Source organism: Giraffa tippelskirchi, chromosome 10 (genome assembly GCF_054371585.1).
Source record: "Giraffa tippelskirchi isolate mGirTip1 chromosome 10, T2T-mGirTip1v1.2.pri, whole genome shotgun sequence".
NCBI classification, from domain to species: Eukaryota; Metazoa; Chordata; class Mammalia; order Artiodactyla; family Giraffidae; genus Giraffa; species Giraffa tippelskirchi.
In genome coordinates, this window is record NC_137284.1 from 128,132,191 (window position 1) to 128,156,967 (window position 24,777).

At 35.8% G+C, this 24,777-nt stretch overlaps 1 long non-coding RNA gene across 3 annotated transcripts in view; it reads left to right on the forward strand.

Moving 5' to 3' along the window:
* Positions 1-24,777, forward strand: part of LOC145524698 (uncharacterized) — a 472,194-nt gene that overhangs the window by 394,712 nt on the left and 52,705 nt on the right. The window contains exons 4-5 of one of the 3 annotated variants that reach the window (XR_014067768.1): positions 11,367-11,417; positions 12,032-12,128. The exons of the other annotated variants lie outside the window; for them this stretch is intronic. This is a non-coding gene — a long non-coding RNA (uncharacterized LOC145524698). The remainder of the gene's footprint in view (positions 1-11,366; positions 11,418-12,031; positions 12,129-24,777) is intronic. 3 annotated transcript variants of the gene reach the window in all.

The following is a 24,777-nucleotide window of genomic DNA, read 5'->3' on the forward strand; positions in this document are numbered from 1 at the left end:
CCTGGGTCAGTAATACTCCCTAGAGGAGGAAATGGCAAACAATTCCAGTATTCTTGCCTGAAGAATCCCATGAAAAGAGGAGCCTGGTGGACTACAGTCCAAAGAGTCACAAAGACTCAAACAAGACTGAACATGAGCACAATATAGTGTTTAATTATGCCACTAATAGCCTCTGGAGGTTTTAAAGTACTGGCCATTCAAAAAGATAAAATTTTCATCATTTCCTAATCTGCTAAATCCCAGTTATATTTATTATTGATGGTTTATAGTATAAGCATTATTGAGGAGGTAGGAAAAATAATCCTCAAGACTTTCTGGTTAATATTTTATAGTAATTTGTTCTTAACTAACCTATTTCAACCTATTCTAAAACACAGTGCCTGCTATTCTCCTAGCCATTTGTCTTTGAGAAGTGTATCAGTGGCAAACCATAGATTCAGGGTTAGTTATCAGACCTGGGAGAGCCCAAGAAAACTAAGAATGAAGGGCAGAATAGCTAGTAGTAGGGTGACATATATCTCACAGTATTGTGTAGGTGTTTTATATGAGCTCTTTTATCTCTTATTTCATATCATATTTCTAATATTTTCAACTGTAGCCCACCTGCCCATCCTTGACTTTGATATTTTGTTATACATTAGGCAAAATTAAATTAAAATGCATCTTCCTTTAAAACTTGAATTTGAAAGTAAGTTCTACAGTAAGTTCTTAGAATTATAAGAAAATCTCAGGAATCGATTTGTCTTTTAATTCTATTTAAAATATGTAAGCTAAATTTAACTGTATTCAAAAATACATAGAGAAGTTCAAAGAGCAAAGTTGAATGTTTCTCTTAAGATTCTCTTTACATTTCCATTTCAAGGTTATATGGAACACAAAATTGAAGAAATAGCTGTTCTGTCAAAATCAGCCAAACCACTTCTGTTTCTTGTTAGGGTTCAGGAAGATGTTAAGAAACAAATGTTGCCACCTTAACAGTGAGAACAATTTAAATAGCATATGAAGTAATTTTAATACCCATTTCTTCATAGGAGAGAAGAGACCCATGGGTATTTTCTCCTGTAGTGGAAAGGTAAGAAAAGGAGGGAACTTTCTCAGAAGGATTGAAAACTTTCCATCATTCAGTGAGCACACAGTGACATCATGTGAGCTAGAAAGATCCAAGCCACATGAAAAGTCAGCATCTATCCATCAATTCTCTCACAGAGGCTTTCACTGAATGCCTAGGATTAATACACTGAAGGCTGGGGACAGGCAAGAGAAATGAAATAAACTTTCTCCAAATCTTTCTGGCCTTCACTATACAGTGCAATGGTCACCCAAAAGTTGATGTCAGAAAAATGAGCTATGAAAAATATTTGTAAAATATCTCAAGCCTTCAGAAGCACCGAGCAGTAATGATTACTGCTGGGGTCAGGGAGGGATTGCTGTGAGAAATATCTCTAAGGCACTTGAACATTCAACATTCAACCAATCCAATACAGTTCCATTCCTGTCAGGCTGAAGAAAGACATCACCTGAGGTACAGAGGGCAGAACTGGAAAGCACAGAGAATTTTGGTCTGATCTCCTAAGATCAGGAGACAGGTTTCTGTAAAGCTGAGTAATAAAATTTGAAAAGCTGATCCCTGATTTGAAAGCACAAAGACAAGCCTGGAGCTTTTGTAGGGCTAAGATCCCAAGTCATATTGAAGGGAAAGTTCCAATTCTCTGCTCAGTATATCTGAAGTCATTGATAAAGTGAATCTAAATAAATGGCAACAAAACCAAATCTACTTCATCTGCAGATCAGATTGGCTTAATAATCCTTTTCTCCACCATAAGAAGGTTCTATGGACTGAATATGTATCCTCTCAAAATTCATGTATTGAAGATCAAACCCCCTCAAGGTAGCTCTGAGATGAGGGCCTTTAGGAATTAATAAATGTTAAGTGGAATCATAAAGATTAGTGTCCTAATATAAAGAGACACTGGCTCACTTTCTCTCTCTCCACCCACACACACACAGAGAATGTCAAGTGAGGACATAGCTAGAAAGTGGTTGGGGGAAACCAAAGAAAGAGATACCAAAAACTGATTTGATTGAGCCTTAATATGAGTAATCTAACATCCAGAACTGTGAGAAAATCTATTTCATTTCTTTAAGCCACCTGGTCTATCGTATTTTGTTATGGCAGCCCACATTGATAAATACAGAAATCTGTGTCCTTTTTGCAGGCAAATATCATAAATTTCATCTCTGTTCTCCTTCCACAGACAATGCTCTGCTAATTGGGTATCACCCCAGAAAACTTTAGTAGGCTTCAGATGATAATATACATAAACATGGAGGCAAAAGGAAAGAGAAAACTAGAGATGGGCCATGAAATGGACCATTTGGAGCTTTTATTCAGCTACTTAAATAACTTAACACATCCTCCACAAATCTGCTCTAAACATTTCAGGCAGATTTGGTAAATGCTACAGTCCACTCAAAATGACAGAATGATCTCCATTCATTTCCAAGGGAAACCATTCAGCATCACAGTAATCCAAGTCTATGACAAACACTAATGCTGAAGAAGCTGAAGGTGAACAGTTCTAAGATGACCTACAAGACCTTCTAGAACTAACAGCAAAATAAATGTCCTTTTCATCAGAGGGGACTGGAATGTGAAAGTAGGAAGTCAAGAGATACCAGGAGTAACAGCAAGTTTGGCCTTGGAGTACAAAGTGAAGCAGGGCAAAGCAAAACAGAGTTTTGCCAAGAGAGCACACTGGTCATAGCAAATACCCTCTTCCAAAACTCAAGAGACAAATCTATACATGCACATCACCAGATGGTCAATACTGAAATTAGATTGATTACATTCTTTGAAACCAAAGATGGAGAAGCTATATAAAGTCAGCAGAAAAAAGACCTTGAGCTGACTGTGGCTCAGATCATGAACTCCTTACTGCAAAATTAAGACTTAAATTGAAGAAAGTAGGGAAAACCACTAGACCATTCAGGTATGACCTAAGTCAAATTACTCACAGTTATACAGTAAAAGTGACAAATAGATTCAACAATTTAAATCTGATATACAAAGTGCCTGAAGAACTATGGACAGAGGTTCATAACATTGTACAAAAGATGATGAACAAAACCATCCCCAAGAAAAGCAAATACAAGAGGTCAAAACGGTTCTCTGCAGAGGTCTTACAAATAGCTTAGAAAAGAAGTGAAAGGCAAAGGAGAAAAAGAAGACATACCCAACTGAATACAGCGTTCCAAAGAAGAGCAAGGAGAGATAAGAAAGCCTTCTTAAGTGAACAATGAAAAGAAATAGAGGAAAATAATAGAATGAGAAAGACTAGAGATCTCTTCAAGAAAATTAGAGGTACCAAGGGAACATTTCATGGAAGTATGGGCACAAAAAAGGAGAGAAATGGTGTGGACCTAAGAGAAGTAAAAGATATGAAGAAGAGGTGGCAAGAATACACAAAGAACTACACAAAATTATTCTTAATGACCCAGATAACCACGATGGTGTGTGTGATCACTCACTTAGAGCCAGACATCCTGGACTGCGAAGTCAAGTGAGTATTAGGAAGCATTACTAGGGCCAAAGCTAGTGGAGATGATGGAATTCCAACTGAGCTATTTCAAATCCTAAAAGATGATGCTGTTAAACTGCTGCACTCATTATGCCAGCAATTTGGAAAACTCAGTAGTGGCCACAGACTCAAAAAATTCAATTTTCATTCCAATCCCAAAGAAGGACAGTGCCAAAGAATATTCAAACTACTGCACATTTGCACCCACCTCACATGCTAGCAAAGTAATGCTCAAAATTCTCCAAGTGAGGCTTCAATAGTATGTGAACTGTGAACTTCCAGATCTTCAAGCTGAATTTAGAAAAGGCAGAGGAACCAAAATTGCCAACATCCATTGGATCATCGAAAAAGCAAGAGAGTTCCAAAAAAACATCTACTTCTGCTTTATTGATTATGGCAAATTCGTTGACTGTGTGGATTGCAAAATACTGTGGAAAATTCTTAAAGAGATGGGAATACAAGACCACCTGACCTGCCTCCTGAGAAATCTGTATGCAGGTCAAGAAGCAACAGTTAGAACCGGACATGGAACAATGGGCTGATTCCAAATTGAGAAAGGAGTATGTCAAGGCTGTTTATTGTCACCCTGTTTATTTAACTTATATGCAGAGTACATCATGCAAAATGCAGGGCTGGATGAAGCTCAAGCTGGAATCAAAATTGCTGGGAGAAATATCAACAACCTCAGATATGCAGATGATATCATCCTAATGGCAGAAAGAAAAGAGAAACTAAACAGCCTCTTGATGGGAGTGAAAGAGGAGACTGAAAAAGCTGGCTTAAAGCTCAGAATTCAAAAAACTAAGATCATGGCATCTGGAACCATCACTTCATGGCAAATAGATGGGGAAACAATGGAAACAGTGACAGACTTTATTTTCTTGTGCTCCAAAATCAAGGTAGACAGTACTGCAGCTATGAAATTAAAAAATGCTTGCTCCTTGGAAGAAAAGCTGTGACAAACCTAGACAGTGTATTAAAAAGCAGAGACATCACTTTGCTGACAAATATCCATCAAATCAAAGCCATGGTTTTTCCAATCATCATGTACGGATGAAATTTGGGCCGTAAAGAAGTCTGAGTGACGAAGAATTAATGTTTTCCAATTGTAGTGCTGGAAAAGACTCTTGAGAGTCCCTTGGACAGCAAGGAGATCAAACCAGTCAACCCTAAAGAAACCAATCCTGAATATTCATTAGAAGGACTGTTACTGAAGCTGAAGCTCGAATACTTTGGCCACCTGATGTAAAAAGCCAACTCATTGGAAAAGACCCTGATGGTGGGAAAGATTGAGGGCAGGAGGAGAAGTAGGTGACACGGGATGAGATGGTTGGATAGCATCACTGATTCAATGGGCTTGAGCTTGAGCAAACTCCAGGAGATAGTGAAGGACAGGGAAGACTGGAGTGTTACAGTCCATGGGGTCACAAAAAGTCAGACATGACTGAACTTCTGAACAACAACAACAATCTATTTCCTTTCTTATTTCTGTTGAAGAATCTATTCCTAAAAGAATTTGCTTTCCTTGATATTTGATTTTGTTTGATATCAAATGATCTCTCCATTTTGATACTCTGTCTGGTCTTTCCTGGCACATCTGTTAATGGTCAAGTCTAACTTATCTATTTTTATAAGTCCAAAGTTTTAAAAAGAATTGACACAGTTGTTCACACTTAAATTCTTTGATGAAAAAGATATCAAAATGGAAATTCTGATATTTGTGGATGTGAGGTTCTCCCATCTATAAATGCAAGTAGGTAAACTCTCCCTATTCTGGTGCCCCAATCTCATGTTTCTAGATAGTGGTTCAGTTCTAGGATTATGAGTAAAGTTTATGTGTTGCAGAAATATGACAATAAAAGCTTGAAAGGAGAGAAAGTCAAGAACACCTGTAATAAATCAGTCTAAAAATACCATAAAGGCAAAGGTAGAGATCTAGAGAGATATAAAAGCAAGAATAGATGAAAGACTTGAATACTTAAAAGCAGTGCACAGTGTTCTAATTATTTTAAGTCAGTTATATGCCATACCATCCTTTATGGTTAGCTCTCTTTCTGCTCTCAGCTTCTGGAAAAGGCAATTTTAGTTAGTATATTCCTATTTTCCCTCTAGCAGAATATAATACACTCTGCCATTATCAACAAAACTAAATACCACTATCTGGGCAGGAATCAACCTTTTTGAGTTTCTTGTTAGTCTGACTCTTCCACATTCACTTCCCCCCATTCCTCTACCTCCCCTTCCCTCCTCCTCTCCTTTCCCTTTCCCCTCTCCTTCTTTCTCTCCTTTTCCATTTTATTTCTCTCTCTCTCTCTGTGTCACACACACACACTCTCTCTCTCTTTCTCTCTCTCAAACTCTCCTCCTTCCACTGTTTTCCTCAAATTTTTAAATTAAGTTATGGGGCCATATGTGGCAGTGCATGGTGGAACTAAACGTGTAATGTTAAGTGGGAACTGGACATTCACAGTGAACTATTCACAAGATGAGGAAATTGAAAAAGCTGGTATGAATAGGCAAAAAAGAAAGAGATAGCAGATGGATTTGGAAAAAAGCAGGAGAGAGATTGAGCTTAATTACCCAGCCTTGGGCCATTGTGAAACAGGAAATTTACATTAGTTTCTACTCCTGTTTGCATAATGCAAGACTTGGCTGTATTCATTCCTAAGACCTATTTTATCTCATCTTTCTCTTTTTATAAGATCCAATTTAATTGAAGTTGTTTTCTTGCAACCAGAAGATTTTTGACTTAAAGAAAAAACAGATTCTCAATGGATTTATTTTTATTACCAGAATTTTTCATTTTTAAAGTCAAATTTTATATTTCTCCATTATTTCTGCAAGATGGTTTCTGCTTTTTGCTAATATTCTTTCACTTTCGTTTTCAGAGCACTATAAAGGGAGTATTATAGACCAGATTTTGCATTTCATTCTCCTTTAAGAAAGGCATATTTTTCTATTTGTATACTAAAGTAGTGAGACTAAGAAAATTGAATGTGGTTTGATAACACAGGAGAATCATATTTCTGATTTTACAGTAGCCTTTAAATCATTTGAGAATGTTATTTAAATGGAAAAAAGGAGCCAAAATCCAAGTTTTCATACAGAATGAAAATAAAGTTGAATATTAAATACATTTATTTTAAGAGATACTTAGAAACCTGTATGTCGGATAATTTTGCATAGTACTATGCAGTCATTCTAAACGTGGTGAGCACACTAAAATTGCCTACACGTTTTCTATTCTCTTTGAAAAATACATATTTGAACTTCACTCTAAAAGTTCTGAATCAGAATCTCTGGGGATTATTTGTAGTTATGATTTTGATTGCATGTGTTCTTTTGAGAATAGAGCAAAAAGAGCAGCAGACAAATAATTTTAACCCCCCCCCCCAATTTTCAGTGAATAATTAAGTGACCTCAAGAATATTCTCAACCTCCCAGGACCACACAATTCCCACAAAATAAAATAAGAATATCAATTTGGTGTATACAAAACTTCCAACCTTCTTTCCTAAACCTTCCCTATTTCTTAAAGCTTATCTTACTCAATTGCATTATTTCCCAGCTATTCAATGGAAAAACAAAATCTTAGGTGCCACCTTTAATTCTCACTTCTGCCACATTTTTGTTACATATATTTTTGTCATATAATAAATACTAGGTAATATAAGGAGACTTGCTATTAAAATATATCAGTTTGGTGAATTTTAAATTACGTATTTAAAGAATAAAATAAACTTGCAAGTTAATGGTCATAGATCTAATGTTTTTGCAGGTATCTTTTTTAAAAATTAATTTTTATTGGAGTGTAGTTGTTTTACAATGTTGTGTTAGTTTCTGCTGTGGTGACCTAAATGGAAAGGAAATCATAGATATCATCTTGAAACTCCAACATTCTAGGCTCTTAAAACAGGGTTTAAATTTCAGGAGAAACAGATTAGGATGATCAATTATAGACGTTCAGTAGACATTCATTTATTTTATTAAGAGATGGAACTTAGTCTCCAAACACATTCCCTACAGTAGCCAAACATGACAAACACATAAGCTCAAGTCAGAGTTGCAGAGGGACAATTAGAAAGAAATTTAATGCAAGTCTATTTTTGCAGCTGTTTGTAGAACCAGATGCATTGCTTTTACCAAGAAAAAATTTAATGATTATTTATATAATCTCTCATCCTGTGGTACTGTCATGTGTATAATACATCAAATGGAGGTTTTAGTATCTCTTTCAATTCTTCTACATGACATTTAAATGTCTAAATATAAATATATGTATATATATGAATAAGTATATATATATCTGCTATAAAATATTTGATATACAAAAGAAACAAATGACTACTTGGATAAACTTGAAAGAATATCAGTATACCATTGTAGTCTGAAAAAAACAACTATTCTATAAAAGTTGTAGGATGAAAGTAATAAAGATGTCAAAATTCACGAAATTCAGGTGATTTGTTTTTTATGCTTACTACTTGAATTTTTAAAATGAACTTTATTGAGAAATGATTTTCTTAAAACTCACACATTTTTAAGTGGGTAAGTCAAAGACTTTGGCAAATGTACACACTCATATAATTACCACCTCAATCAATATAAGGATATTTTTATTTCCTCAAAAAATTCCTTTGATCTATTAAGTCATTACTCTATACCTATCCAAAACCAACCTCAGGCAACCAAAAACCTTATTTCTATCATTACAGAATAGTTTTGTCATTTCTAAACTTTCAAATAAATAGAGGCATATAAAACATACATTCCAAGCCTGTTTTGTTATTTCAATCTGCAAAAGTTTGTAGCATTCTTTCATCTTGTTACCAATACTAATACTTTGTTTCTTTTGTATTTCTGAGTAGGGTTCCTTTTTATGAATATAACACAATTAGATGTGTTGATCTTTATTAATAGCCATGTCCGTCCTTCCAAGTTTAGGGCCATTATAGATTTCAAAGAAGCTTTTGTTTGTTAGAGCCCACGTTTTAACATTACAAATGCACCAGGCTCATCTTGTACCATCACTTTCCCATACCTAACATCAGCCATATCTCCAAAGAGCCCTTTTGTTAGAAAATAACATTAGAAATCCAGATCTGGACACGAGATGTGCTCATTGCCACTGGGGTGTCATGTCTCTTAGGCCCTCTCTGCTAAAGGGAAGAATATATGTGGTATACCAACCCATGTACAGATATATAAATATAGATGTATTTCATACGATTATTTGCTATTTTTTAATCTTCTTTTATGAGATGCCTGTTCAGATATTTTTCCCATTTTAACTGAGTTGTTTTCTCATTGTTGAGTTTTAAGCATTATTTCTAAATTTTGTATGTAATTCCTTTATCAGATATGTATTTTACAAATAGTTTCTCCTACTCTGCAGCTTGTCTTTTTATTCTCTTAAATGTTTCTTCCACACAGTAGACTGCTAAAATTTTAGTAGCCTAATATATCAATTCTGTTTTTCATGGGTCATGTTTTTGCTATTGTATCTAAAAACTTATCAACAAACCCAAAGTCACATAGATTTTTCTTTTTGCTCTTTGCTAGATGTTTTATCACACTAACATTATTTTTAGATGAAAGACTCATTTTGAGTTACTTTTTATGAAAGATGTAAGGAAGGTCTTTTGCCTTTCCAAGAAGAACCCTAAGGGACAGGGGGGCCTGGTGTGCTGCAGTCCATGGGGTCGCAAAGAGTCAGACATGACTGAGCGGCTGAAAAACAACATCAACAAAGATCTGTATTTAGATTTATTTTTGCATTTAAATGTCCAATTATTCTATCTTTGCTTATTTAAAAAAGAAAAATTACCCTTTCTTCATTAAATAGCCCTTGCTCTTTTGTCAAAGATCATTTGACTGTATTTGTATGGGTCTATTTCTGGGCTCAGTATTCTGTTGCCCTGATGTATCTGCTGTGCTGTGTCACTTCAGTTGTGTCTGACTCTTTGTGCCCCATGGACTGTAGCCCACCAGCCTCCTCTGTCCATGGGATTCTTTAAGCAAGAATACTGGAGTGGGTTGCCATTTCCTCCTCCAGGCAATCTTCCCCACCCAGGGATGAAACCTGTGTCTCTTATTTCTTCTGTATTGGCACTCGTGTTCTTTCCCTCTAGTGCCACCTGGGAAAACATAGAGGTATATGTCTACATTTTTGCTAATGACATGCAGCCTTCATTATTGTAGATTTAAAGTAAATCTTGAAGTTGAAAAGTCTGCTTTCCAATTTTGTTCCTCTTCCTCAGTACTGTGTTGACTATTCTGAGTCTTTTGCCTTTCCACACAGATTTAGAATCAGTTGTTCAATATCCAAAAGGTAGCTTGCTAGGATTTTCATCAGAGTTGTGTTGATAGGTAAAATTAAGAATAATTGACCAGCTTATCAATATATAATATGGGCTCTCTATGGCTATACCACCCTGAAGATGCCCGATTTCATCTGATCTTGGAAGCTAAGCAAGGTTGGGCCTGGTTAGTACTTGGACTAAGGCTTCCCTGATAGCTCAGTTGGTAAAGAATCTGCCTTCAGGAAATCCCAGTTCAGTTCCTGGGTTGGAAAGATCCCCTAAAGAAGGGATAGGCTGCTCACTCCAGTATTCTGGCCTGGAGAATTCCATGGTCCATGGGATCGCAAAGAGTCGGACACGACTGAGTAACTTTTACTTTATTAGTATTGAGACTTCTATTCAATGAATATGAAATATATTTCCAATTCATCTGTCATTTAAAAATTTCTTATAGCAGCATTTCTACTTTTCTATAAACAGATCCTGCATATATGTTATTAGAGTAATACTTAAGTAATTTTTGGTGTTATTCTAAGGAATATTTTATTTTTAAGTTCTAATTCCAATTTTTCACTGCTAGTATTTAGGATAGTAATTGATTTTTTAGTATACATCCCTGAAATACATGACTCTTATCTATAAATTTTGACAAATTTATATAATTATGAAACACATACCCCTATCTTGGTATGGAATATTTAGTTCAACCCAAAATTTCTTATCTGTCACTTTTTATTCAACCCCCAACATACCCTGAAAATTTACTTTTGCTGTTATAGAGCATCACATAAATTCAATCAAAAGTATGTATTCTACTGTTTTCCTTTTTTTAAGTAAAATGTGTATGAGATATATCCATGTCATGTGTGAGTAGCTCATTCTCTTTTATTAATATCTATCTATAAAATTATGATATATTCTATTATGTGAATTTATTGCTACTTATTTATCCATGATTCTGATAATAGACATTTTATATTTTGCCTTTGGGGGGATCTTCACTTGGAACAAGTGTTGTTAGTGTTTTCACATTTTTATTTTAGCCATTTTGGTGTCTATGTAATGGTATTACATTGTGAATGCACCTTTTATTCCCTGATTTTCATGTGCTTATTGATCATTGGTATATCTTCCCTTCTAAAGTGTATTTTCAAGTATGAAGTAGTTTTCTCAATTTTAATTAGTTTTTATGTCTATTTATATTGAATTTTAGAAGATACAATTTCTCCTTAAAATACATATTTTGGAGTATATTCTTTCCCAGTAAGTGACTATCCTACTAACTTTTTCATGGTGCCTTCTATAGACAGATCTTTCAAAATATAATCAAATCTAATTTACCTTTGTTTGTGAAAATTTTTAACATACCCTACCAAAGAAATACTTAATTTCTCCTTGGTTGTGTTGATATTCTTTAGGTTTTTCCAAAATTTGTAATACAGAATTTACTTTACAACTCTGATTAATTTTGAATATTTTTTTGAAGGATGAAGGTTTTGGTCCTGAGAGTCCTGTGCAGATTGGGAGGGGCCAACAGGTACAAAGTGTTTCAGTTCTATTTAAGAGTAGATGCCTGTTTCCTTTCTCTCTGCTTTGGGTGATGCTATAGTGCCTTTGAGTAGTTTCAGTTTAATATTTGTCCACATTGTTCAGTGGTTTTTATGTCAGTAAATTAGTGCAAATAAATGACTACATCATTACTAGAAATCAAAATAAATAAAATTTTAGTATGTATTAGTATAATATAGGTTTCATATAGACATTGAAAGAATCTGTTCTGTTTTCTCTCTTTTTGCAGTAGTTTCCAGTATAGTATAATAAACTCCCCTGTATCCATAGTCAGATTCAAAAAGTTAACAAATTTTATCATTTTCTCACCAACAAATATGCACTTGTCTTGGCACTCATATTTCTAGCACATTAGAACTTCTCTAAAATTCAGAAAATCTTAGAAGTCAGAAATTTCCTCCTAGTTTTCACTAATGTTAGTATCTTACATTCTTGGTGGCTCTGCTTCTTTCTTACTAGAAATAGTGTTTTGTTGCTATCTATATTTTTTAAAGAATATCATGATTTCTTCATTTTCATTCATTTATTATGTCCTCTTTAGAGGACTGTTCTGACGTTAACAGACATTTTTGTATCTTCCAGTACATTCACCAAGTTAGTCCTGGATGGAATCTTGCTTTCAGTCTGAGATGGAAGTTTGCAGTTCTTCCATTTTTTAATTGATATAAACGTCTGAAAAGTGAGTCCTATTTATTCTGTTATGCTAATGATTTATTTTTCAGGCCACTCCTATCTATTCATTTTCATTCATTGATGTCTTTGCCATTGGCTTATAGTCTTTCTATTCTCTTCTAAATACTTTAGTGTAATTAACTTGCATGTATTCAGAATCCTTATAAGTGATTCATTTCAATAACCTAAGCTCTGAAGTCAAATTACTGCCCTCTTAAGTCCCAAGACCTCATATTTTGACTTATTATTATTTTTTTATTGACACTGAAATTAATGTGCCACTGAAATGAGAAATTTATATATTTAAAATTCTGACCTTACCTATTTATCCTTACAGTTCTTACAACTCAGTTATTCATAATACTTTTTTTTTTTTTAACCATTATTTGAAAACTACAGCCTCGACACAACTCCAGGGTGTTTCTTCCATTTAATACTATACTTTCTGTGGTACATTATTTAAACCATTATCTCCTTAATAGCTTCCAAGATGGCATAGCAACTAAACATCTGCCTGCAATGCAAGAGACACAAGAAATGACACAGGTTTGATCTCTGGGTCAGAAGATACCCTGGAGGAGGAAATGGCAACCCTCTACAGTATTCTTGCCTGAAAAATCCCATGGACAGGTTAGCCTGGCAGGCTACAGTCCATGGGGTCACAAAGAGTCAGACATGATTGATCATGTATTCAACAACAACAAATAAGGCTACAGTTAATGATGCCAGAAGAAAGAAAATTTGCTAAAGTATGACAAGTACCAAAAATAAAAGTTTCCTTATTAGAATCCTAACAGACTTTTCAGCCAGTCCATTCTCTTTTCTTCTTCTCATTTCTTTGATGCTAGTGTTTTACTTGGCCATCTTAATACCTCTGTTAATTATTTCCTCTATGTTATTTTCCTTCTTTCTCTCCTATGAACCCTTCTACATTTACCAAATCTCTACTCTTCTACTTTCTTCAGTTTGTCTCCTCCTCCTCCCATTCCCCTCCAATTTACCTAGTATATATTTGGCAGATACCAAGAACTAAAGATATATTTACTGAAAAATGAATGAGTCTGTTTAGGACTATAAGTTAAACCTAAACCCCCAAATTAAATATAAACCTTAATGACACAGATTTGATTTAGACCTACATATTAGACTTAGGATTTCCTTTATACACAGCACCTTTTAGTAGATTATTGATCAGAGTATCCAAGTGCATATTCATAAATAATTTCCAAGATGATATCCAAATCTTAGCAAGCATGCAGTCCTAAACTGTATTTTGGATGCATGGAATCATTTGTATTTATCATCTCCAAGTAGAATTTGAACATTATTGTATTGATTTTAATAATTTTAAAATCAGTGTCAAGCATTTATATTTATTGATGTTTTAGAAATTATGTTGTTAATTAAACATTAATTTAGACATTTAACTTAGTATCTAGTGTTGAAGAAAGCATAAAACTCTGATTCAGACCCTTAGTCTGTGTGATTCTAAGCCCTTTTTTGTTCATTTATCAAGTTGGTGAAATTGACATAGTTTTTCTTTTTTTAACAATTTTGTTATCTTAGGTAATTAGGTATTTCCTTGGAATTTTCAATAAAAGATGCACATGTGCTGTGCTGTGCTTAGTCACTCAGTCATTTCTGAGCCTTTTCAACCCATGGGCTGTAGCCCGCCAGGCTCCTCTTGTCCATGGGAATTTTCCAGGCAAGAATACTGGAGTGGGTTGCATGCCCTCCTTCAGAAGATCTTCCCAACCCAGGGATCGAAGCCAGGTCTCCTTCATTGCCGGTGGATTCTTTACTGTCTGAGCCACCAGTGAAGCCTAAGAATACTGGAGTGGGTAGCCTATCCCTTCTCCAGCAGATCTTCCCAACCCAGGAATTGAACTGGTATCTCCTGCATTGCAGGTAGATTCTTTAATGGCTGAGCTACCAGGGAAGCCCAAAAGATGTTTACAATGATATCTAATTATGCCTGGTACTTTGAATTCCAAATCCCACCCAATGAAATAAAGCTACATTAAAACGACAACTTCTCAAAAGCAAGAATGAATCGCGTTCTGTATATGTATTTAGTCATAAGAAGATTGACTTGCCATGTGGCTCAGATGGTTAAGAATCAGCCTGCAATGCAGGAAACCCAGGTTTGATACCTGGGTCTGGAGTATTCCCTGGAGAAGGAAATGTCTAACTGCTCCAGTACTCTTGCCTGGAGAATCCCATGGACAGAGGAGTCTGGTGGACTACAGTTCACAGGATCACAAAGAGTCGGACACGACTGAGTGACTTTCACTTCACTTCACTTCATAAAAAGTTATGCATAAAACACACAAAAAAATATTAAATATCATGATCCATAACTGCTCACAAATGAGTTTCATTTAATAACTATTAGAAATGTTGAGAGTATGTAGAATTCTAAGATGGCACCAAGATTCCTGCCTTCTGATATATATACCATGTATACATCTCTGATAATTGTGGGTATGATAAACAGACACCCCATAACTAGATTACATTTTATGAAATAGTTAATATTTTAAAAAGGTAGACTACTCTAGTTGGGCCTGAGCTGACTAAGTAAACCCTTAAAAGTGATGGAGATATTCCTGGTGAAAGACATTTTAAGTTATCAGAAAAATTTGGCATGAAGGTTCTCCACTGCTACCTTTAAGGATGAAACATCCAGGTAGCTAGGAATGTGGGTGGAGTTTTAGAGTTCAGAGAGTCCCCTGGCTTATAGCCAGAAAGAAAATTAGGACTTTAGTCCAACAACCAAAAGGTTAAATTAGCCAAAATCAAAAAGCCTAGAAGATACTGAGTTCTAAATAAGTATCCAACCTGACTGATGTCTGGAATTTATCCTTGTGAGACTTTATAAAGACATAATTCTGTGAGGCTGAGCCTGGGCTTCTTTCCACTGACAGCTGTGAGCTAATATGTGGATGTTGTTTAAGAAAAAGAAACAAATAGATTCAAGGGATTAGATCAGATAGACAGAGTGCCTGATGAACTATGGACAGAGGTTCATGATTTTGTACAGGAGGCAGTGATCAAGACCATCCCGAAGAAAAAGAAATGCAAAAAGGCAAACTGGTTGTCTGAGGAGGCCTTACAAATAGCTGAGAAAAGAAGAGAAGTGAAAGACAAGGGAGAAACGGAAGGATATACCCATCTGAATGCAGAGTTCCAAAGAATAGCAAGGAGAGATAAAAAAATCCTTCCTCAGTGATCAATGAAAAGGAAAACAATAGAATTGAAAAGACTAGAGATCGCCAAGAAAATTACAGATACCAAGGGAATATTTCATGCAAGCATGGGCACAATAAAAAACAGTAATGGCATGGACCTAACAGAAGGAGAAGATATTAAGAAGAGGTGGCAAGAATATACAGAAGAACTATACAAAAAAGATCTTCACGACCCAAATAACCACAACGGTGTGATCACTCACCTAGAGCCAGACATCCTGGAATGTGAAGTCAACTGGGCCTTAGGAAGCATCACTACAAACAAAGCTAGTAGAGGTGATGGAATTCCAGTTGAGCTATTTCAAATCCTAAAAGATGATGCTGTGAAAGTGTTGCACTCAATATGCCAGAAAATTGGAAAACTCAGGAGTGGCTATGGGACTCGAAAAGGTCAGTTTTTATTGCAATCTCAGAGAAGAGCAATGCCAAACAATGCTCAAACCACTGCACAATTTCACTCATCTCACACGTTAGCAAAGTAATACTCAAAATGCTCTAAGCCAGGCTTCAACAATACATCAACCATGAACTAACAGATGTTCAAGCTGGCTTTAGAAAAGGCATAGGAACCAGAGACCAAATTGCCAACATCATTTGGATCATAGAAAAAGCAAGACAATTAAAGAAAAACATGTACTTCTGTTTTATTGACTGTTCCAAAGACTTTGACTGTGAGGATCACAACAAACTGTGGAAAATTCTTCAAGAGATGGGAATACCAGACCACCTGACTTGTCTCCTGAGAAATCATGAAGGTCAAGAAGCATCAGTTAGAACCGGTCATGGAACAAGAGACTGGTTCCAAATAGGGAAGGAGTACGTCAAGGCTGTATATTGTCACCCTGCTTATTTAACTTCTATGCAGAGTACATCATGAGAAATGCTGGGCTGGAAGAAGCACAAGCTGGAATCAAGATTGCCAGGAGAAATATCAATAACCTCAGTTATGCTGATGATGCCATCCTTATTGCATAAAGCAAAGAGGAACTAAGAAGACTCTTGATGAAAGTGAAAGAGGAGAGTGAAAAAGCTGGCTTAAAACTCAGCATTCAAAAAACTAAGATCATGACATCCAGTCCCATCACTTCATGGCAAATAGATGGGGAAACAATGGAAACAGTGACAGACTTTATTTTCTTGGGCTCCAAAATCACTGCAGATGGTGACTGCAGCCATAAAATTAAAAGACACTTGCTGCTTGGAAGAAAAGCTAAGACCAACCTAGACAGCATGTCAAAATGCAGACATTACTTTGCCAACAAAGGTCCATCTAGTCAAAGCTATGGTTTTTCCAGTAGTCATGTATGTATGTGAGAGTTGGACTATAAAGAAATCTGAGAACCACAGAATTGATGCTTTTGAACTGTGGTGTTGGAGAAGCCTCTTGAGCGTCACTTGGACTGCATGGAGATCCAACCAGTCCATCCTAAAGGAAATATTCAGGCCTGAATATTCATTGGAAGGATTGATGTGGAAGCTGAAACTCCAATACTTTGGCCACCTGATGCAAAGAACTGACTCATTTGAAAAGACCCTGATGCTCGGAAAGATTGAAGACAGGAAGGGAAGGGGATGATGGAGAATGAGATGTTTTGACAGCATCACCAACTTGACGGACAAGAGTTTGAGCAAGCTCCAGGAGTTGATGATGGACAGGGAAACCTGATGTACTGCAATCCATGGGGTGGCAGAATCAGACACAATTGAGCAACTGTAGTGAACTGAACTGTTTAATCAGCCAAGGTTATTGAAATTTGTTGCACAGCAATAGATGTCAAATACAGATGAAGACTATTGATATTATCTAGAATAATCACTGAAAGTAAAAGTGAGTAATTAAGAGTAATACAATCATATAAACATATAAAGATGACTATATACATGAAAAAATGGGTTCATGTGAAAAAACAAACACACCAACCAAACAAATGATATAATTTCACCAAGCAACTAATTATATCATGAAATTAGGCCAGATTGAAGATTCAAGCTCAACAACAAAAATATATATTGGAAAACCACTAGATATTTTATTTAGTCATTTTGCTTTTATCTTACTATATATGAAAGTCCAAATTATCTTGGGAAAAAAGATAATACCTAAATGGATGATACTTATAACGCAAACATGGTTTGAGAGGGACAAAAGAAATCTGCATTATTCATCAAGAACCAGGAGATAGTGGAGGAGAGAGAAGCTTGGTGTGCTATAGTCCATGGGGTTGCAAAGAGTCAGACATAACTTAGTAACTGACAACAACAGCAAATGATTTTTAAATGGAAAAAATGCTAACTGAGCTAGAAAGCAACTAATGATCAATTTCTCTTTGTGTATTTCTTCTCTTACTGCCTGTATCTGTTATTATCACTTTATTTTCCCTTCTAAATGTGGAGAGGCAAAAACATTCTTCTAATTCAAATAGCATAACTGGGAGACTTTGCAAAAGTTTAACCATGGTCATAATTAGAATACATAAAAGCATGTTATTTTGTTTATTTTGGTTTTGATGCATTTTCAGTTTCTAGAATAGAGTCTTATATGTAAGATAATGGAATAAATATATTTATGACTGAATGAATAAGTGTTGGGAGAAATATCAATAACCTCAGATATGCAGATGACACCACCGTTATGGCAGAAAGTGAAGAACTGAAGAGCCTCTTAATGAAAGTGAAAGAGGAGAGTGAAAAAGTTGGCTTAAAGCTCAACATTCAGAAAAATAAGATCATGGCATCTGGCTTCTTAAACAGATGGGAATACCAGACCATCTGACCTGTCTCTTGAGAAACCTGTATGCAGGTCAGGAAACAACAGTTAGAACTGGACATGGAACAACAGACTGGTTCCAAATAGGAAAAGTACATAAAGGCTGTATATTGCCACCCTGCTTATTTAACTTATATGCTGAGTACATCATGAGAAACGCTTAGCTGGAAGAAACACAAGCTGGAATCAAGATTGCCGGGAGATATATCAATAACCTCAGATATGCAGATGACACCACCCTTATGGCAGAAAGTGAAGAAGAACTAAAGGGCCTCTTGATGAAAGTGAAAGAGGAGAGTGAAAAAGTTGGTTTCAAGCTCAACATTCAGAAAACTAAGATCATGGCATCTAGTCCCATCAGTTCAGTTCAGTTCAGTCGCTCAGTCGTGTCCGACTCTTTGCGACCCCATGAATCGCAGCACGCCAGGCCTCCCTGTCCATCAGCATCTCCTGGAGTCTACCCAAACCCATGTCCATTGAGTCAATAATGCCATCCAGCCATCTCATCCTCTATCGTCCCCTTCTCCTCCTGCCCCCAATCCTTCCTAGCATTAGAGTCTTTTCCAATGAGTCAACTCTTCGCATGAGGTGGCCAAAGTATTGGAGTTTCAGCTTCAACATCAGTCCTTCCAATGAACCCCCAGGATTGATCTCTTTAGGATGGACTGGTTGGATCTCCTTGCAGTCCAAGAGACTCTCAAGAGTCTTCTCCAATACCACAGTTCAAAAGCATCAATTCTTCGACGCTCAGCTTTCTTCACTGTCCAACTCTCACATCCGTATATGACTACTGGAAAAACCATAGCCTTGACTAGACGTACCTTTGTTGGCAGAGTAATGTCTCTGCTTTTCAATATGCTATCTAGATTGGTCATAACCTTCCTTCCAAGGAGTAAACATCTTTTAATTTCATGGCTGCAATCACCATCAGCAGTGATTTTGGAGCCCAAAAAATAAAGTCTGACACTGTTTGCACTGTTTCCCCATCTATTTCCCATGAAGTGATGGGACCAGATGCCATGATCTTAGTTTTCTGAACGTTGAGCTTTAAGCCAACTTTTTCACTCTCCTCTTTCACTTTCATCAAGAGGCTCTTTAGTTCTTCCTCACTTTCTGCCATAAGTGTGGTGTCATCTGCATGTCTAAGGTTATTGATATTTCTCCCGGCAATCTTGATTCGAGCTTGTGTTTCTTCCAGCCCATCGTTTCTCATGATGTACTCTGCATATAAGTTAAATAAGCGGGGTGACAATATACAGCCTTGACATACTCCTTTTCCTATTTGGAACCAGTCTGTTGTTCCATGTCCAGTTCTAACTGTTGCTTCCTGACCTGCATACAGGTTTCTCAAGAGACAGGTCAGATGGTCTGGTATTCCCATCTCTTTAAGAATTTTCCACAGTTTATTATGATCCACACAGTCAAAGGCTCATTACTTCATGGCAAATAGATGGGGAAACAGTGCAAACAGTGTCAGACTTTATTTTTTTGGGCTTCAAAATCACTGCTGATGGTGATTGCAGCCATGAAATTAAAAGATGCTTACTCCTTGGAAGGAAAGTTATGACCAACCTAGATAAGCATATTTAAAAGCAGAGACATTACTCTGCCAACAAAGGTACGTCTAGTCAAGGCTATGGTTTTTCCAGTGGTCATATATGGATGTGAGAGTTGGACAGTGAAGAAAGCTGAGCGCCGAAGAATTGATGCTTTTGAACTGTGGTGTTGGAGAAGACTCTTGAGAGTCCTTTGAACTGCAAGGAGATCCAACCAGTCCATCCTAAAGGAGATCAGTCCTGGGTGTTCATTGGAAGGACTAATGTTGAAGCTGAAACTCCAATACTTTGGCCATCTCATGCGAAGAGCTGACTCGTTTGAAAAGACCCTGATGCTGGGAAGGATTGGGGGCAGGAGGAGAAGGGGATGACAGAGGATGAGATGGCTAGATGGCATCACCGACTCGATGGTCATGGGTTTGGGTAGACTCTGGGAGTTGGTAATGGACAGGGAGGCCTGGTGTGCTGCGGTTCATGGGGTCACAAAGAGTCGGACACGCCTGAGCAACTGAACTGAACTGAACTGAACTGAATAAGTGCAGAGGAAAATTAAACTGTAAAATAGAATCTTAAAAATACAAACATGTTATTTTTCCATATCTGCTTATCTCCTGGAATTGTAATGTCTGTCTCTTCCGTATGTTGCCCAACACATTTTCAGCCAATTCCTCCGTGTGCTAACACAATCATGTAAATACATTTTATGTGTATGTATTTTCCTATATCTTGGCTTTTCTCCTGATGTAAATCACCATTTTAGCATCTAGCCTATATTACATATCTTCTAGAGACCTTTGACATTTTTGTTCAAGATAGATGGAGATTGACTTTCTGTGAGCATCATGTCTAGACCTCCCTACCCAGATACAGTTCCTATTCTGAAGAAAAAAACTTTCCCTCAGATGAATTTCACATTAAGATTATTTTTATTAATGTTTGGTTTACTTCTTGTGGTTTCAGTCATAAAACAATGTCTTAATCCAATATGAAATATACCATTCATGTAGCATACATATAGCAAAAATAAGTTATTGAGAAAAATCAATGGAATTCAGTGAATGATATATTTTTTCAAAGATGGAAACTCAGAAAATATTCCCTCTACTAGGAAATATGGGTCTCTTCCTATGATTCCTCAATTAGAAATTTCAAAATGATTTCCTAATATAAAAAGAGATTTAAACAACTTCACCTACCAAAATTGATATACTAATAAGAATAGGGATACTTTTAGTACCTACAGAGAATTACTCTAAAGATAAAATTTCAGGAATGATAAGATCTTTTTTTAATGTTAAAAACATTACAAAACATAAGCTGCTGATACTTCATTTTCTTTGTGTAATAAACCTGAACCCACAAACTCTGTCAGTAACAGCAAACAAGCCAAACTGTGAATTCTTACACTGGTAATTTCAACACTAAGCAATCATGCACATGACTCATAAATCATTTCCAAAATCCACTGAAAACAAGAAACACAGAAAACAAGACAGGAAATCCTAAACTTAAACTAACCATACTGTCACTATCTCTCCCCACCTGCTGTTGCAATACATATGCATGTGAGTATATGTCTCAGGAAATAAAAGAAGAGCATTAAGTACTCTAATGAACACAGCAAGATTTCATTTTTACTGAGCCTTAGCTAAGCTTCAGTTTCAGGATGAACTTGAGCATTTTATGTGAACTTGGAGAATAAAACAATGGAAATTCCATTACATGCATACAAACTACAAATCTTATTTTTATCCAAGAAAGAGAATTATAGTATTAATATAAAGAGATGTATTTGTATTAAGAATTGAGAAAATTATGTTAGCTAATATGTTTAATATAACAGCTTTATTTAAAATATGGAATTTGCTTCTGCTTGAAAATTTCAGATAAAATTTGTCAATTATTTTTTTATTTTGTTTTAATCTCAGATTGTTAATAGTTATTATACTACTTGCTATAACAGATGCTTAACTTGGAGCACAGTAGTTTTCTATAGCCCTGAGTAGCTCAGATGTAAATATGTGTCTTCTTTCTTCACTGGTCTCTTGTGACCATCTGAAATGATATCAGTGATGAAAACATGTTATCAAATGAAAAGCACATTTATTGATATGAAAGGTAAAGCAAAAGCATAATGAGAACTATCACTGTAACAATCGAAACAATGTTTAGTTTCTGCTTACTCTGTTGGGGTGCTTCAGAATAATTTCATGAGTCCAAATATCTAGGTCTATAGACGGACACATGTTATTTGCGTTTTCATTCAATAGTCATCTCATATGAAATGTGGAGAACCATCTGGGCAATCAAAGAATTTGCTTTCACCAGGCAGAATGGGCCTGAGAAACAAAATGGTACTCTAAATCTGCAATCATTTCCCTACTCTGGAAGATTTGTGCCTACTGTGTTTTATTGATACAAACATACTCTGTTTAATATCTACAATTAATAATATATATTTTAACAATATTTTAGCATTGGTGATGAACTAAATTTGATTCTTACTATATGACAGTTATATTATAAATGCTTATATCTTATGTCTAGATATAAAAGTCAGATCACACCAATCATATTTCTAGTGTTAGTCAAGTGAAAACATTCTGAATTGTCATTTAAATTGGAGTCCAGCATGTCTGGTCACCTGAGACAAAATGTTAGTGACCAACGTCTACTATGTAGATCTCTAAAACTCAATCATGAAAAAAGTGTACTATTACAATGAATAACAATATGAAATCATTTTATTGCAATATTTTGGACAAATTAGAGGTTAAAGACAAAGAAGGAGGTTTAATAGAGAATTTCTAAATAGAGATACAAGTAATTCACAACTTTATGAAAGTAGTGAGAAAAGGAGATATAAAAATGGATAAAAAGAGCAAAGCCTAGGTTTTATACACACACACAAATATGTGATATTTGGGAGACAATAATGGTATATTAGGGCTTCCTTGGTGGTTCAGCTGGTAAAGAATCTGCCTGCAATGTGGGAGACCTGGGTTCGATCCCTGGGTTGGGAAGATCCCCTGGAGAAGGGAACAGCTATCCTCTCCAGTATTCTGGCCTGGAGAATTCCATGGACTCTTTAGTCCATGAGGTAGAGTCAGACACAACTGAGCGGCTTTCACTCACTCACTCACAATGGTATATAGTCAGAGATTTCATACTGGAATATTGGACTTTATGAAATTCACAGTTTGTTTGAATACAAATGGGTTCTTTTGAATCAAACCATCAGATGGATATATTTCAATAGTTATAATAAGATATTTACTTTTTAAATAACATCTTTCAACTAATATATTAATTTTTGTTTTCTAATTCATTATCGTATCAGAAGTAAAATAGACTACACAGTGGGAAGTCATTCTGAGCAACCTCAATCAGAGCCCCACCTTTCTCCTTCTAGAGAAAACAAAGTATATATACTTGTTTCTTTATTCCCTGACACACCTGATAAAAAGTGAGAACAGTAGCACACCTGTGAACACATTATTGGAAATGTATAAATAGGATGGAAAGTCCGTTTCATAGAAACTCAACCAGAATTATTGAGTATGTATGTATCTATCTCCATATCTATCTTTATCTCTATCTGTCTATCTAATCTATATACCTATAATTCTCAGACTATTTTTCCTGGAATTATCTAAACAAACACTAGTGCATGATTATAGTTTAAATCCAAATTACATGTTTACGCAATTTCCACATCTGAATGAAAATATTCACATGAATATCTGTCAAAATAACTGTATAGCACTCTCAACACCCATGTATGTGTTTTGCTACTGTTACTGGGCTGTGAATTTCTCAGAAGGATACACACCAGCAATTTATCTTTTGTCGTTGTTGTTTTCTTGTAATTGAAGTACAGTTGATTTGCAAGATTTTGTAGTTTTAAGAGTACAGTAAAGTAATTCTCTGTGCTATTCAGTAGATAAGACCTTGCTCTTTGTATATTTTATGTAAAGTTTGTGTCTGCTAATCCCAAACTCCTAATTTATCCCTCCCTCACCTTTTCCCTTTAGTAACCATAAATTTGTTTTCTTTGTCTGTGAGTCTATTTCTGTTCCTATAAATCAGTTCATATGTATCATATTTTAGATTCCACATGTAAGTGATATTATATGGTATTTGTTTTCTCTGACTTAGTTCACTTATTATGATAATCTCTAGGTCCATCCATGCTGCTTCAAATGGCATTATTTCATTCATTTTTGTGGCTAAGTAATATTCCATTGTTAAATAAAATGTTAAATAAACTGAATAAAAGTTACCACATCTCCCATTCATCTGTCAGTGAATATTTAGGTTATTTTCATGTCATAGCTATTGTAAATAATGCTGCTATTAACATTAGGATGTATGTATCTTTCCTAATTAAAGTTTTTTCTTTGAGGGATATATGCCTAGGAGTGGGATTGCTGGATCATATGGCAATTCTATTTTTAGTTTCTTATTAAGAAGAGGTGGCAAGAATACACAGAAGAGCTCTACAAAAAAGATCTTCATAACCCAGATAATCACGATGGTATGATCACTCACACTCATCTAGAGCCAGACATACTGGAATGTAAGGTCAAGTGGGCCTTAGGAAGCATCACTACAAAGCTAGTGGAGGTAATGGAATTCCAGTTGAGCTATTTCAAATCCTAAAAGATGATGCTGTGAAAGTGATACGCTCAATATGCCAGCATTTTTAGAATACTCAGCAGTGGCCACGGGACTGGAAAGGTCAGTTTTAATTCTAATCCCAAAGAAAGACAATGCCAAAGAATGCTCAAACTACCACACAATTGCACTCATCTCACACGCTAGTAAAGTAATGCTCAAAATTCTCCAAGCCAGGCTTCAGAAATACGTGAACCATGAACTTCTGGATGTTCAAGCTGGTTTTAGAAAAGGTATAGGAACCAGAAATCAAATTGCCAACATCCGCTGGAACGTTGGAAAAACAAGAGAGTTCCAGAAAAACATCTATTACTGCTTTATTGACTATGCCAAAGCCTTTGACTGTGTGGATCACAATAAACTGTGGAAAATTCTGAAAGAGATGAGAATTGCAGACCACCTGAC